The 13,860-nt window shown below is 40.8% G+C and overlaps 1 protein-coding gene and 1 long non-coding RNA gene across 2 annotated transcripts in view; one reads left to right on the top strand and one right to left on the bottom strand.

Moving 5' to 3' along the window:
- LOC126500271 (uncharacterized) overlaps positions 1–5,837 on the top strand; it is a 13,510-nt gene extending 7,673 nt beyond the window's left edge. Inside the window, exon 3 of the long non-coding RNA XR_007591288.1 lies at positions 4,980–5,837. This is a non-coding gene — a long non-coding RNA (uncharacterized lncRNA). The remainder of the gene's footprint in view (positions 1–4,979) is intronic.
- The window catches only part of Arhgap15 (Rho GTPase activating protein 15), a 591,259-nt gene that overhangs the window by 98,707 nt on the left and 478,692 nt on the right, over positions 1–13,860 (bottom strand). The window lies entirely within an intron of this gene.

Raw genomic sequence — 13,860 nt, forward strand, 5'->3', positions numbered from 1 at the left:
TTTTTTTTTTTTTAATTGAATCTAATTTTTTCTACATGCGGCAACTCATGGCTGGCACTGTAAAAATCCAGCAAGAGCACACAGCTGGTAGGTCACAAGCCTTACAAGATAACTGCTTTGCCAAATGGACAGAGCATTCAATTACTCTCCACGTAAATGTGTGTGTGTATACTCACATATGAGTGCAATTCTCAGCCTCCATTAAGAGACATCATTTTGCAATTGGTATCAGTTAATACAGAGGCGCACAACTGCTCAACCAGCAGTGACTGTGGAGTGCTCTTTCCTAAATGGACCTCTACAACCCCCTAAGGGAGGCTCAGGGGGCACCAGGGGAGAGGTGGCAGGAAGTCTGGGAGAGGGAGAAGTCAGGAAGGACTGCTGCAAACATGGCCTTTGCACTCAGGAGCTGGTAGCAGCTGTAGTTGCCTGGACAGGACCTTACATATTAAGCCAGTCAATGTTCCTACCTGGATGGAGGGGGTGGGGCACAGGAGTTCCCATTACTAGCTGAAGAGGTACTAGAAGTTGATAGCTACTAGGACAGGGAGTCTTTCCCCTCCCCATCCCTGCTATTTGGCTCCAGTGAATGGCGACACCCCCATGGACAATAAATGGTCCCAGTGGTAGTGGGTTTGAAAAACAAGTGACATGGAACTGAGAAGGGGAGGGTCTGGAGAGAGTTCGACTTGGGGAGGGAAGATAGCAGCAAACTGTACTGTACATATCTGTGAAAGTCCCAAAAACACATTTTATACAAATTGAAAACTATAGTTGGTGTATAAAAACAGAATTTTTCTAGAGAAGTCTCCCTGGACACCATGTATGTGTATTGTAGCAAACGCAGCTATGCAAATAGTTAAAGTTGAAGGTAATATGGTAAGCATTCTGGTAATTAAAATAATTAATTATATTTCAAAACTTATCTAATAGCTACATCAATTGTCACTGTGGAGATAAGACAAATGGTACTAAGGGTTCAATTTTATCCTGTGTATTACCAAAACCTCACAAATACCAAAGATACTGCATTACAAATCAGCATTTGTCATAAACCAGGGCTTTACATTTTACCCCCCCCCCCAGAGTATTTGCCTGGGCTCCTGACCTTAACAACAGTTGTTGGCCTGAGTGTCCCGACTAGGGAAAGAAAAGAAAAAAGTCTTGATGATTCCAGGACCTGCAAACATCCGAGGAAGGCATTTGAAGACTTTTTACTATGAAACTACAGAACTTTCGAACCAGAAGAGATGGTTACAGATTTCCTACGTCAACGACCTCATTTTTATTTTAGTGGCAAAACGTCAGGTTTGAGAGGACAGGGGCTTTGATGTGGTAGAGCTAATTAGAGAACAAACCAAGAGAACTCATCCTCTTAGTGTCCCCCTGCCCTTGGCAAACCATGCTGTTCCTTTGCTGACCACATGCCATCCATGTAAACCACCCAGACAAACAACTGAAGTGTTCCATATGACGAACACAAAAGAAGCCTTCGGAGACCCGGCCTATTTGCCTTCCCCATCAGTTCCGAGATGGAAGAAAAGTGTGAGAGTTATTCTGGACGTAAATTTGGTTCTGATAAAAGATGTGTTCACTAGTTTGCTGAAGAACTCGATAAAGAGGAAAAACTTTTCCAGCAACATGGAACCCAAACTGAAACAATAGACTGTGATCTTTGGAAAATCATGAATCACCTGTAGTGACAGTTTTCACAAATGATTGATTGTTCTTCACTTACTTTGGCAATGCTTGAAGTGTAATGTATCTTTAAAAGGCGAGGGTGTTTGCTGTTATGATTCATGCTACTATCATCTATAAAATGGGTCGAAAACTGAGTTCAAGTCACCTAAGGCGAGCAGTTCACAGTCTGCCCAAATCGTCTTTGACAGTATCAGCAGGCTTGAAGAATCTTGCCATTTTAGTTTCTTTACAATAAGGACATACGTTTTATGCCGTACCTTCCTTATCGGACGACTGAGGAGTGCAGACTACAGCTGCCGGAAAGCAAACATTGTTTCTTCTCTCCAGATGTCTGCTTTTTCTCCCAGAAGTTGGAGAGCATCGGACAAGCAATAACAGATGATGAACACATGCATAACTACAAACGGGCAAGCTGATTGTTTTCAGAGTCGCTGTAAACATTTGCTCTTGGGTTGAGATTTAGCTTCTAGCAAATCTTTACATTCTCATTCTAAACTCCAAACTAAAAAAAGGGCTTACAATGGAAGTGCTGACAATGTGAAAATTAAGTTATGGTCAGGAAAGCAGCTCTGTTTAAAAATGCCATTTTGCACTTCCATATTTACTTCCTAACCACTGACGGGGATGTAAGTTCCTCCAGTTTTCGCTCCCATTCCAGAGGGGAGTCTGACAATTGTGTTGAAACGAACAAGCAAGCTGAATTTCATCCTTTTGCCCCATCAACAAGTTACCATTAGAATTTAGAGACACATGCTGGTTACTTAGCTGGTTTCATGGGTGGTGGTGGTGGTGGTGGTGGCTGTGAGTTAGATCTGGAGAGGATTAAGTTCATTGCACAATACAAAGAGGTTTTTGCTTTTATGAAGCATTTGTAAAGGAAAGGGCAGCAATTATTAAGAAATACTTTCCACTCCATGATCTTGACTATGTCAAAACATGGTGACTACATTGACTAAGGGTATTAACTAAGGTCAGAAAAACTCCTTGACTTATTAATAAATGATTTGGTGGGACTGAAAATCTTGTTTGTACTCCAGTGTGGGCATGACAGTGACCCGAGTGGGCTGACTCAGCTGTCTATATATCTTTTTATATTAACAGAGCAACGTCCATCTTTTACAAAGATAGATCGCAAAGACTGCCTTTTTGTCCACTTCAAGAATTACAACATGAACGAAAACAAGTAAGAAGTGAGACTAGAGAAAGATGTGGACAATGCATCGTTCTGAGTGAAGGATTTCCCTTTGGACACTGGGTGGAAATCAGGGAATTCTATGCAGTTGCAGCCTTTAGTGGGAGCCTCTGCAGTAACACTATGTACAAAGCAAAAGCTTCAACTTGGAAATGTGAAGTTATTATTGTTTTATGATGCATAATTTTTATCTAGATTCTCATGTATTTCCACGGGGCTGAATTCTTTGTATAATAAATGCACCAGAAAGACAAGCAAACCTCAAGTCTATCCCAAGGACACAACAGACACAGTTCACAAAGCATCCTCATGCTCAGATGCCACATGTGGGTCTCCGCAGCATCAAATGCTTCCCAGGCTCTAACATGAGAAGCTGGATGGGTGATGTTCATCCTTGACATAAGAGCATCCAATAGACCACCCTCAAAAAAAAATCCCGGCCGGGTGGTGGTGGCGCACGCCTTTAATCCCAGCACTTGGGAGGCAGAGGCAGGCAGATCTCTGTGAGTTCGAGGCCAGCCTGGTCTAGAAGAGCTAGTTCCAGGACAGGAACCAAAAAAGCTACGGAGAAACCCTGTCTCGANAACCCAAAACCAAAAAACAAACAAACAAACAAACAAACAAAAAAAACAACCAAAAACCCGAAGTCTGCTAAATGGAGAAAATCTTGACTAGCATTAAACTCACCCTGTGTACCAGACTGGCCTTGAACTCCCCAAAAATCTACCAATCTCTGTTTCTCAAGTGCTGGGATTATAGATATGTATCACCAAAGCTAGCATATTTATTAAATATATGTTAAAAAAAAGGCTATTCACACATAAGCTTTTCTTAATAATGCAATCAAACAATTAGGCTATGCCTTTTAAAGTTTAGCATTTCCATTTTTTTGCATGAGAGTGTACAAATTATATAACAGATTCTGCACTCTATGGTTGTTTCACAATAACTCTTAAGTAATGTGTAAGGGAAGCTCAAATGAAGAAATCAAGAGACAGGAAGCCATCTGAGTAGTAGGGCAGAATGTAGATTTTGTTGGTGTCCTTTTGTTCCCAAGCCTTACGTGCTGTGACTGTCTAACCTTAGGCAGGAACAAAAGACTCTTATCGCACTTTCTAATATCTGGAGGGAGCCATGTGGGCTCTAGAGCACCAATCCTCGGAGTGGAGGGATGATTTGGAAGAGTAATGTTTAGTCCTCTTAGGCTGTTAGAATCTTGGAACAATCTTGAAAAGAACGAGACACACACAGGGAGGTAATGAAGAGGGTATGTGCATGGAAACATGGGATCCATTTCCACATTTTACATTACTGAGAACAGTGAACTTGTTTGTGACGTGGATAGTCTGTCAAGAGAAAGTTATACCTTACATAAAAAAAAAAGTACAGTGTAAATCTGGACTGGCTATGCTTACTATCTACAGTTATTCGGAGATTTTATTGTAAGTTAACATTACACAAGCATGAAGTACATTAGTGAACGGAGATAAAAGAGCTCTGATGGACAGAATAAGAGCAGAATTAAAGATTAATTGTTTTTCCCAAGTGAGTTCTCTCCGGCTTGCCCTCTCTCCGTTATTGCTTAGAGGACTGGAATGCGTTCTATGTTTATAACTCAATGATTCACATACAGGCGGCACTGCAGCGCCACATCAAATAGCAACAATCATTTGTTGTAATTGGAGAAAAATGTGTTTGTGCAGAAGGAACCTAACAACCAGGGCTTTGGTGCATTCTTCTTGTAATCCTTAAGTCAGCAGTGCAGTGGGAGCAGATCGAAAGCTCACCATCTACCGGGCCCCACTGCTTGTTTCTCTCTTAAAAACTATGTTGTCATGTCCTAGTTAACCGAGCTCAACTGACTGCTTTAAGAGAAGGACGATGGTTTCTCATCTAGTGCAGTGGGAGCTCTCTTGCTCTTTAACGCTAAGGCAACGGCACAGCTACACACATGTCTGCTGGGCTGGAGCGTGCTCTCGCTATTCAAATTTGGGTTAGTGTGGCTCGCACTAGTAATGATTTCCATTTTGTGATGTTCTTTTCACATTCCTGAAGGTGAAGTCAAGTGTCACGTTTTCTTTTGCAGATTGAATCTGGTGTTGGAGTCTTAAGAAATTACTTGACAAACTCCGACATCCGTGAGATGATGTTTTACTTGAAAATAAATTAAAAAAAAAAAAGCAGAAGAGTCGGTGGGATAAAATGGACTCAAAAGGAGGAAGATGACTACTTCTTATCTTATGCCAATTGCTTCTCTTTCCCCTTTAAAGTCAAAGTCAAACACATCTAATTTGGATTGGCCAAAAATCGCGAGACTCTGAGACTTCAGTGTGTGGCCAGTGTGTCTCTGGACTTACGCTGCTCTGCAGTAGAAACACAGGTCCCAGATCCCCCTGCAGTCCAGGGGTGACTGTCATCTTTCCCTCAGCTTCCTGGATAGACAATACAATGCATAGCTAGCTGTCATATACAGGCCTGAAAAATTGCGCGCAGCGCGTATATAAATCCCAGACCAGGCATTACACAACCGGAGTTTAAAGTGTCACGTGTAAATCATCCCGAGTTAAGCTGCTGAGGAAACACAAACCATTCTCTAAGGACATATGAGACCAGGACTTCAGAAGATGCTGCCTCACTGTGGGATGGCAGAAAACATCGGCTCGCAGACCACCCTGGTGTGCAGTAATCAACAATGCAGTGGCCCACTTTATAAAGGCGTCAGACAGTCTGTAAGCAAAAAGGCAGGGCCTCCAGCTGAGCCGGGCCCTGCTAATAAGTGGCTTGAAGTAAAAAAAAAGAAGAGAGAGAGGCAGCTTTAAGCATATGCAACAGGTCGCATCACGGTCTTCTTTCCTCCCTTTGCCAGCGACCATCTTTCATGGGGAACAACTCCATCGAGAACCTGTCCCCGCCACCAGGAGACCCCAGTGCACCAGTATTCTTACCTGGCTTGGCTCACAGCCCTCAATACCTCGCCCGTTCCCATGCTGGGCTCTGAATCCTTTGAGAGCAGCACCAGGGACTGTTTGTCTTATTGTGTCTCCTCTCCTTAAATGATTTCTTAAGAAGTTCTTCAAAGCGTACTTATTACAAGTCGCTGAGTTCCAGCCCTGATCGTAGTTCCCTCAGAGGCTCTGGACAGGCTGTTTTTGCTTGAGGTTCCTCACTAATAAACGGGAACAATGGAGCTCTATAAAAATTTTTTTTTTTTTCAAAAACTTTAGCACAGGAGATTTGGTATTTGAAAATAAATGCTGGGGATGTAGTGTAGCCGAATGGTGGTGAACTTGACCAGCACACGTGAGGCCCTGGATTTAATTCACAGGATGAGAGAGAGAGAGAGAGAGAGAGAGAGAGAGAGAGAGAGAGAGAATATGAGAATTCTTTTCAGAGAGCACATTCTGTGTCTCTATCAGGTATAGGTTTTCGTACTTGTTGCACTAAAAACTGAGTTTTCTGAATAACTATTGCTTAATATGCAACAGTAGTGTTAAATTAAATTTGACTTAATTTTTCAGACTTTTTTTTAGCTGCATGCTGAAAAATCATTTGAAAGAATCACATGCACTTGTGTAATTTGTAAAACACAGACAAAAGGGCCAAAGCAGTTACTCCAGAAAGTATGAAGACATTTCAGTCTTCTTTACACTTCTGATGCTACATCAGCAAAAGACCTCAGCGCAGGCCCTACCTGCTGGGCTAAGTACAGAGCCGCAAGCACATTTTATCAACAAGGCAACTTGTACAAACGGGCTCCACAAACAGAAAACAGCCATGTTGAAGGAAGTGTAATTAATTAATTCAAGCTTAAGATAAGATCACTGGATCCTGCTGACCCTACATGTTAATCAGCTGATTGATTAATTGCTACAATCATAATAATTATATGGTACCAATCTAAGTATACTTAATGATAGTGTAGACCTAGAGTTAAAAGTGCTTTTCAATCTGCGGATCTTTTCACTTTCTTGAATCAAACGAGTTGGTCACAGTTCCTTGAAATGGTGTCTTTTAGCTTGTCGAGCTGGAAAACTTCTCTCAAAATTAGCCAAGGATCAATTTTCTCAGTCCTATTGGGCATTTTTGGCTACTCCCTAATGTTCTAATAATAATTAAAACTACACACCAGTGAAAGAGGAATGTTCCATTATACACCCCCATCAAACCACGAGAACCTCCTGCAGATGTCCTTAGTTCATGAAGAGCTGGAGTTACTGCAGAGCAGAGGAGGCCTTCAGCATGTGGCTCTCCATGCTGGGCTTTTAACATGTGACTGGTGGATGGAGTTGTCATGGAGACACAAGATTCGCATCTGTGCTGCAGTGAGGGTGCAGTTTGTTTATATTTTCATACTCAGACACTTAAGGACAGAGTCTCACATAGCTCTAAAGTGCATAGCTATTATTTATGGACAAATTCATTTTTAGGCTTTCCTACCTCATGACAAAACACTGCTTTGCCATGAAGGTATAGTTTCATATATCACAGTATCATCAATTTTTCCAAAACCATTGTTTATATAACATTTGACTGCTGATTGCCCAACACCCTCATAGCTACAAAACTTCCATTGGGTGATGCTGGAGCCACTCTTTGTAGAGAAAGAAGACACTGAGCTGAGAATGATGATTTTAGTGGCTAATACTGAGCTCAGGACACACCCAGTCTGACACTTGAATGTATAGGACATGGCCTCAGACACAAGATGTTGGCCCTGGCTCTTGCCTGCCCTTTTCTTCCCTTCCTACATTCACCAACAAAGAAAGTCATAAATCCCGGAATTCCCCTTACTCATATTGTCTTTCCTAAAGCCAACCCCCAAACTTAGAATGAATCTGCCTCTTCTTCCTTCTCACTTAGAGAACCCTCATGTTCTGTCTGTCAGTCTCTCTACCAGGAGACAGAGAAGGATTTGACCCAATAACCTGTTAACATGAGGTCCTAACTCGAGCCACAGCACCATGTGGCTGTCCAGTTCTTACTGAAGAAGCATAAAGGAAAGCAATTCTCCCTCAGATTGTGTCATCATTTTGAAGGCTCAAATGTCTCATTTAATTTTGATGAAATAAATGTGTTCTGTTTTTAACATGTCAATATTTATCTTTTATTTAGGGGTGCTTATCACTGAGTATCTTGTTCCAGATTATATTCTGAGCACATACACACATTTGACAACTGTTTCAGAAAGTTGTGTATGAATCCTATAAAGCAAATGCATGGATAGACCACAGAGCAATAAAGTCATTTGGGTGATGGGTGATAATGGTTGTCAACTTGACGAAATTTAAAATCAGCATGGGATCAAAACTTGGGGCATGTCTGTGAGGAATTTCTAGATTGGTTTTGGATTTGAGGTTGAAATATTCAATCTGAATGCAAGTGGACTGTGGTCCTAGTCCACATAAGGAGAAAACAAGATGAATACATTCATCTCCCTGCTCCTGACGGCAGGTGCAGTGGGACCAGTCTCTTCAGGCTCCTAAAGTCATGATCTTCTGTTGAAATAGGAGCGGCCAGGCTGCGTCCCCCGGCACCCGGCCGCCCGCATGGCTAGCTTATGCCCGAAATAATTACACGGAAACTGTATTCTTTCAAACACTGCCTGGCCCAGCTAGTTCCAGCTTCTTATTGGCTAGCTCTTACATATTGTTCTAACCCATTTCTATTATTCTGTGTAGCCCACGAGCTGGCTTACCAGGGAGGATCTTAACCTGAGTCTGTCTGGAGCGGGAGAATCATGGCGACTCCCTCACTAAGCTTCTTTTTCCCAGCATTCTCTTCTGTCTACTCCGCCTACCTAATTTTCTGTCCTATGAGGGCCAAGGCAGTTTCTTTATTATTACAAGACCCACCTCCATCATTCTTCCATTATGATGGTCTATACCCGTGAACTGTGAGTCCAGGTAACTCTTTTCTTTTATCAGCGATTTTCTCCCTATGGTGTGCAAAGTACCTATGCTTAAGTCATCTTTGGATGATAACCAAAGAGAGTGCCTTCTGGGCTTTTGCGTTTCCTTTACCTTATTAAACCATTCTCTCAGTTACCATTAAGATTATTTTCTCTAAAGCGCAGTTTTCCATTTTTGACCACTTTCCTCAAAAATCTGTAACGAGATTTTTATTGTATGTTAGATACGATTTAAACCATATATACAATTAAAGTCTCTGTAACTGGCTAGTTAATTTGTTGGTCAAATATTTGCCTTTCCTATGGAAAGTCCTCTGCTAGGCAATGAGATGGAGAATCTAACTAGATAATTACAGGGTGTGCCTACTTCGAATTTATAATGTTAGATTCACGATATCTGCTCTCTCTCATCTCCTACTATTTATCTCTTTGGTTCATCCAACCCAGATAGCTCACTTTCCCCTCAATGGTATTTGCCGTAGGGCGGGGTCTCATGCTCATTCTCTGGCTGATGTATCGCGTGGCACACACCCCGCCGCCTCCTTTAGGAAGTAAGCCCTGCTCTATCATATGTCTCTGCTCTGGAGTATTTATTGTCTTGGTTGCCCACTGTCCAGCTGGATCACATTAAGTCATTATCTGCTCAGTCAGGGACTGGACCTCTCACTTTTCAGTACTTTCCTCAAAGTCCACATACCTTGGCTTGGAGCAAGATGTTGTGGCATCCATCAATATTAGAAGGAAGAGTTTCACTCTTCCCTGGGTCGATTCATCAAGAAAAAGGGAGAAAACAAATGACTTCCCGAGCTAACTGCACAATACAACCACCCACCAGTTACCTCATTGTTTTATAGTAAAAATTCTTACGCTTTATTTCAAGTGTAATAAACAATAACAACAACAAGAGCTATCATTTTAGGTCCAGAAATCTGTTTTTACAGAAGTGATTAAATTAAAACCACATTGGAAGCTCCTAGTATAACGGGTTACTCCTCACACTGAATACTTTTTATTACATGTTCTTAGTATTCCTTGAATATTATTCTTACTTCAGAAATGTACAGATTATATCAAAGCAAAAAGAGAAGAAAAAATCCTCAAGGCTTATATAATCATTCATAGGTAAAGGGTAATATTCTGAAGCAAATTTGCATTGCGTTTTCTATTCATGTGAACATTCATATCCACACTTAAGAACATATTCGCACTTGCTACGATTTGAATATGTACTTCGAAGTTCATGTGTTAGCACAGAATCCCCAGTGTAGGGTTGACAGGCAGGGCTTTTGAAGAAGTGATTAGGAGAGGAGCGCTCTGCCCTCATGGAGGAATGAATGCCATTAATTGGATATGGGGTGCATTTCCTCTACCATGTCTTCCCTTCTCCTCTTCTGTCTCCCCACTTCTTTCTTCTGCTGTCCAGTTTTCTCCCTCCCATGTGCACATATTGTGACCTTCCTCACCCGACTTTAGGTCCTACAGCAGGATGCCCTTCTGAAGGACATTTGACTTTAAACCTCTCAGCAGTCATCACTTATAACCCTTAGGTTACTCAGTCTCTGCTGTTTGTTAGGGGGATAGTGCTACGATGCTACATTAAGTTTATACTTTCTCTTAATATCTAGGAGGATTTTTGACTTGCCATGTAATGTTTTAATAGAACAATGTAACTATTGTTACATGAATGGGCCCTGGTTTAGGCTTCCCTAGGGTTTCTTTACATTGTTGCTCCTTTGTTTGTTGTTGCTCTCATGTTGGGGATCAGATCCTGGGTCTGCACATCTTAGACAACCATTCAAATAATTAACTACACACCTCTCTAACTTCACATGCATGCATTCTATACTTTTGCTGTTAGAAATGATACTTCAAGGGATCTGTTTGGACACATTCTTCTGTCCCTTTAAAAACATTCCCTAAGCTATTTCTTAGATGTGCACTTGACATTAAAATGTCATATACATTTTAAGGCTTTTCCTAGACACATATACATGCACGCTCACACACACACACACACACACACACACACACACACACACACCACACAGAGCCCTCAAAGACTTTAAGACTGGCAATGCCAAGGAGCTGACATGATCTGCTTTACCATAATATTTACATTTTGTATATATGCATACATACACATATATGTATACATGCATAGTCCTTCACAGGCACTTTGCAGCACATTTTACTACATGGAAATGGTGTCTTTTGTTAAGGATAATAAATTTATTGGCTCTCTTCCCTGAAAGTTTCCAGAAACATTAGAGAAAAGAAAACATCAAAATAATTAGTCTCCTGAAGTAACTTTTGATTAGATGTAACATAAGAGCTAAAAACCCAAGGCAGGAGAATGTTACTTTATTTTTTATTTTTAGTATGATACCTTATTCTAGCCATCTGTTGAATAAATCACTGGTTCCAAATAATGTCATTTAAGATGGATGACAAATTTTCCTAACTTTTATTTGTGAACATCAGAAAGATTAGGGCCTGGCTGTCCTGTAGTCCTCTTATGGTGAGTGAGCTCTTTCTTTGCTCTTACTGTCCTTTTCCTTGATGTTTCTCTTCAGCCTCCCATCTCTCAGTGTTCGTGATCAGCACAAACCTTGCTGTGTAAACATTTAAAACAGGGCGGTTCTACATGGGGGCACCCCAGTCCCAGTGAAAGGAGGGTCACGAGAATAAAGGACAAGCGCTCTTGACCAGCGCAAATGAGGGAGACCTCTCTGGGCCACTTTGTAGGTGGGGCTATTCTTTGGTGAACACAGAGGCTCCCTGGTGGTGTTTGTAGCATTTCACCATGCAAGGTGACCTGCTTCCATCTGCAGAGGAAACTCAAGGGAGCTGTGTGCATGTATGGACCCAATGCCACTGGCACAAGGAACCTCAGTGAGATTTGGTGGCAGATGGTCTTGTTCTACCGGAAATGTCTATCCAGCTTTGTTTGGCCTAAATTCTGAAACAATTCTAAAATAAACACTTAGGGTCATAATTTATAAGTATATCCATACCAATAAATCAGAATCCTGTAAACAGTCATGTTTATTATATTCTTCTTGCTTAATATTCATGACAGTAATTTATTTTTATGGTACAGTTTCACTATCCTCTGTACCACGGCTCTGCGTTTAAGCTTGGCAACTTGAATTAGCAGGAGTTCAGGTAACCCTTTGAAGGCTGCAAAAGTTCACCAGCCAGTTAAAATAAAAATAAAAGATATAGAAGCATAAATTGATTGCTTAAATCCACTTCACTGACATAAAGAAAATGTAAGGGCTAGTATCTGCAAGGTCCATTCATAATCTGTATATTGCAGGGCTCATAAACACAGATGAACATTTGGAGAAAACTAAGTACTTAGTTCTTACGTGTGAACATCAGAAAGATTGTTGTGATTGAATTAAGATTGAATTAAGCAGAGTTTCCACCTCTCTCATTTCCTTGCCAAAAGATCTGATTCTCCACAGGGACAATTCAAGATCGTTGCTACTAATTCACAAGTTCTTTTCCAGGAGGACTTGCATGGATCAACTACCACAAATTGTGGTGACTTGTATATTCATCTTGTGTTGGAGCTCTGAATAAGAGTGAGATATGGTTCTTGTCCCAGAGAATCGTCAATCAGATTCAGAGATGGGGGATAGGGTCTGGGTTCTATATCTGGTAGAATGTGTATGTGGTATGTATGAAGCCTGGCTCACCTCGCAGAATGCAGAAAGAATGAGATGGAAAATTGTAATGCATTGTTCTGTAAGTGTGCATGAGGCAGGCTCTATTCTGTTTTACACATAAAATCTCAATAGAGCATCAGGAGTGATAGTTCAGTCTGTAATCCCAACTAGACCAGGAAGAGTGAGGCAGGGGTTTCGTTTCTAGGCCAATCTGGACTATCAGTCAAGATGCCATCTCAGAAAAATAAAATAACCAACAAACAACAACAAAACAAAACAAAAAACCAAAAGCAACACACACACACACACACACAAATAGAAAAACAAAAATGTAGTAGAGGACATATACAAATCATTGTCAGAAATGAAAGCCATAAACTTATAAACCTAGAAAACAAATTTTATTATTCTTAAATTTTCCAATTAAGAATATTCTTGCAATCTGTGTGCTGATTTTCTGTATTTTTTGTTCTGTTTTGTTTTGTATTCACAGATATTTTAGAATTTAAGAAGCTCACTGTGCCGGCTGGTTTTTATGTCAACTTGACACATACTAGAATCATCAGAAAGGAGGGAGATTTAGTTGAGAAAATGACTACAATAAGATCAGGCTGTAAGAAGCCTATAGAGCATTTTCTGAAGTAGTGATTGATAAGGAAGGGTCCAGCCCTCATGGGTGATGTTATTGCTGGACTGGTGGTCCTATGTTCTCTAAGGGAGCAGGCAGAGCCAGTCATAGAGCCCTGCATAGCTTCTGTATCAGCTTCTGCTTCTAAGTTCCTGTCCTCTTAGAGTTATTGTCCTTCTTTCTAGAATGAATAGTGAAGTAGAAGTGTAAGCCAAATAGACCCTTTAGAGACATGTTGGTTTGGTCTTAGTATTTCATCACAGCAAGAAGAATCCTAACTAAGATATGCATTATCTTCTGATGTTAGTAGACATAGTTATATTTTAATTTTAAGTTAAAACCAGTTTGGGTAGGAAGGTTGAAATGATGAAATATTTTGCAGGCTGACTTTTTTTTAAAGCCCATGAAATGAGATATAAAATGATGCTGTTATTTCAGTTTTCTCTCTATGACAGCGTATGATGGAAGGTGTAGGAAATGCCACGTTATTGTTTCCGATCCACTTTTTGGGAGGTTGTAATGAGGGTGTGATTCCTCGTCCTAATCTATACTTTAAGTATTTACAATACAAGGAGGAACTCACTGTTAACACAGTTGTATTTTCCTGGTGCATTTAGCACAAAATAGGTGCTCTTAGCCAGCATTCCGAAAAGATAAATTAAATGTTCCTTACGAATACATTCACATGCCCTACAACCTTCTCCATCTGTTAGGGGTATTTGAATCTCACTGGTGCTTTATTTTATTTTTAAAAGTT

The sequence above is a fragment of the Alexandromys fortis genome, unplaced genomic scaffold (assembly GCF_014885135.2).
Source record: "Alexandromys fortis isolate MF-2015 unplaced genomic scaffold, M_Fortis_MF-2015_v1.1 scaffold_33, whole genome shotgun sequence".
Taxonomy (NCBI): domain Eukaryota; kingdom Metazoa; phylum Chordata; class Mammalia; order Rodentia; family Cricetidae; genus Alexandromys; species Alexandromys fortis.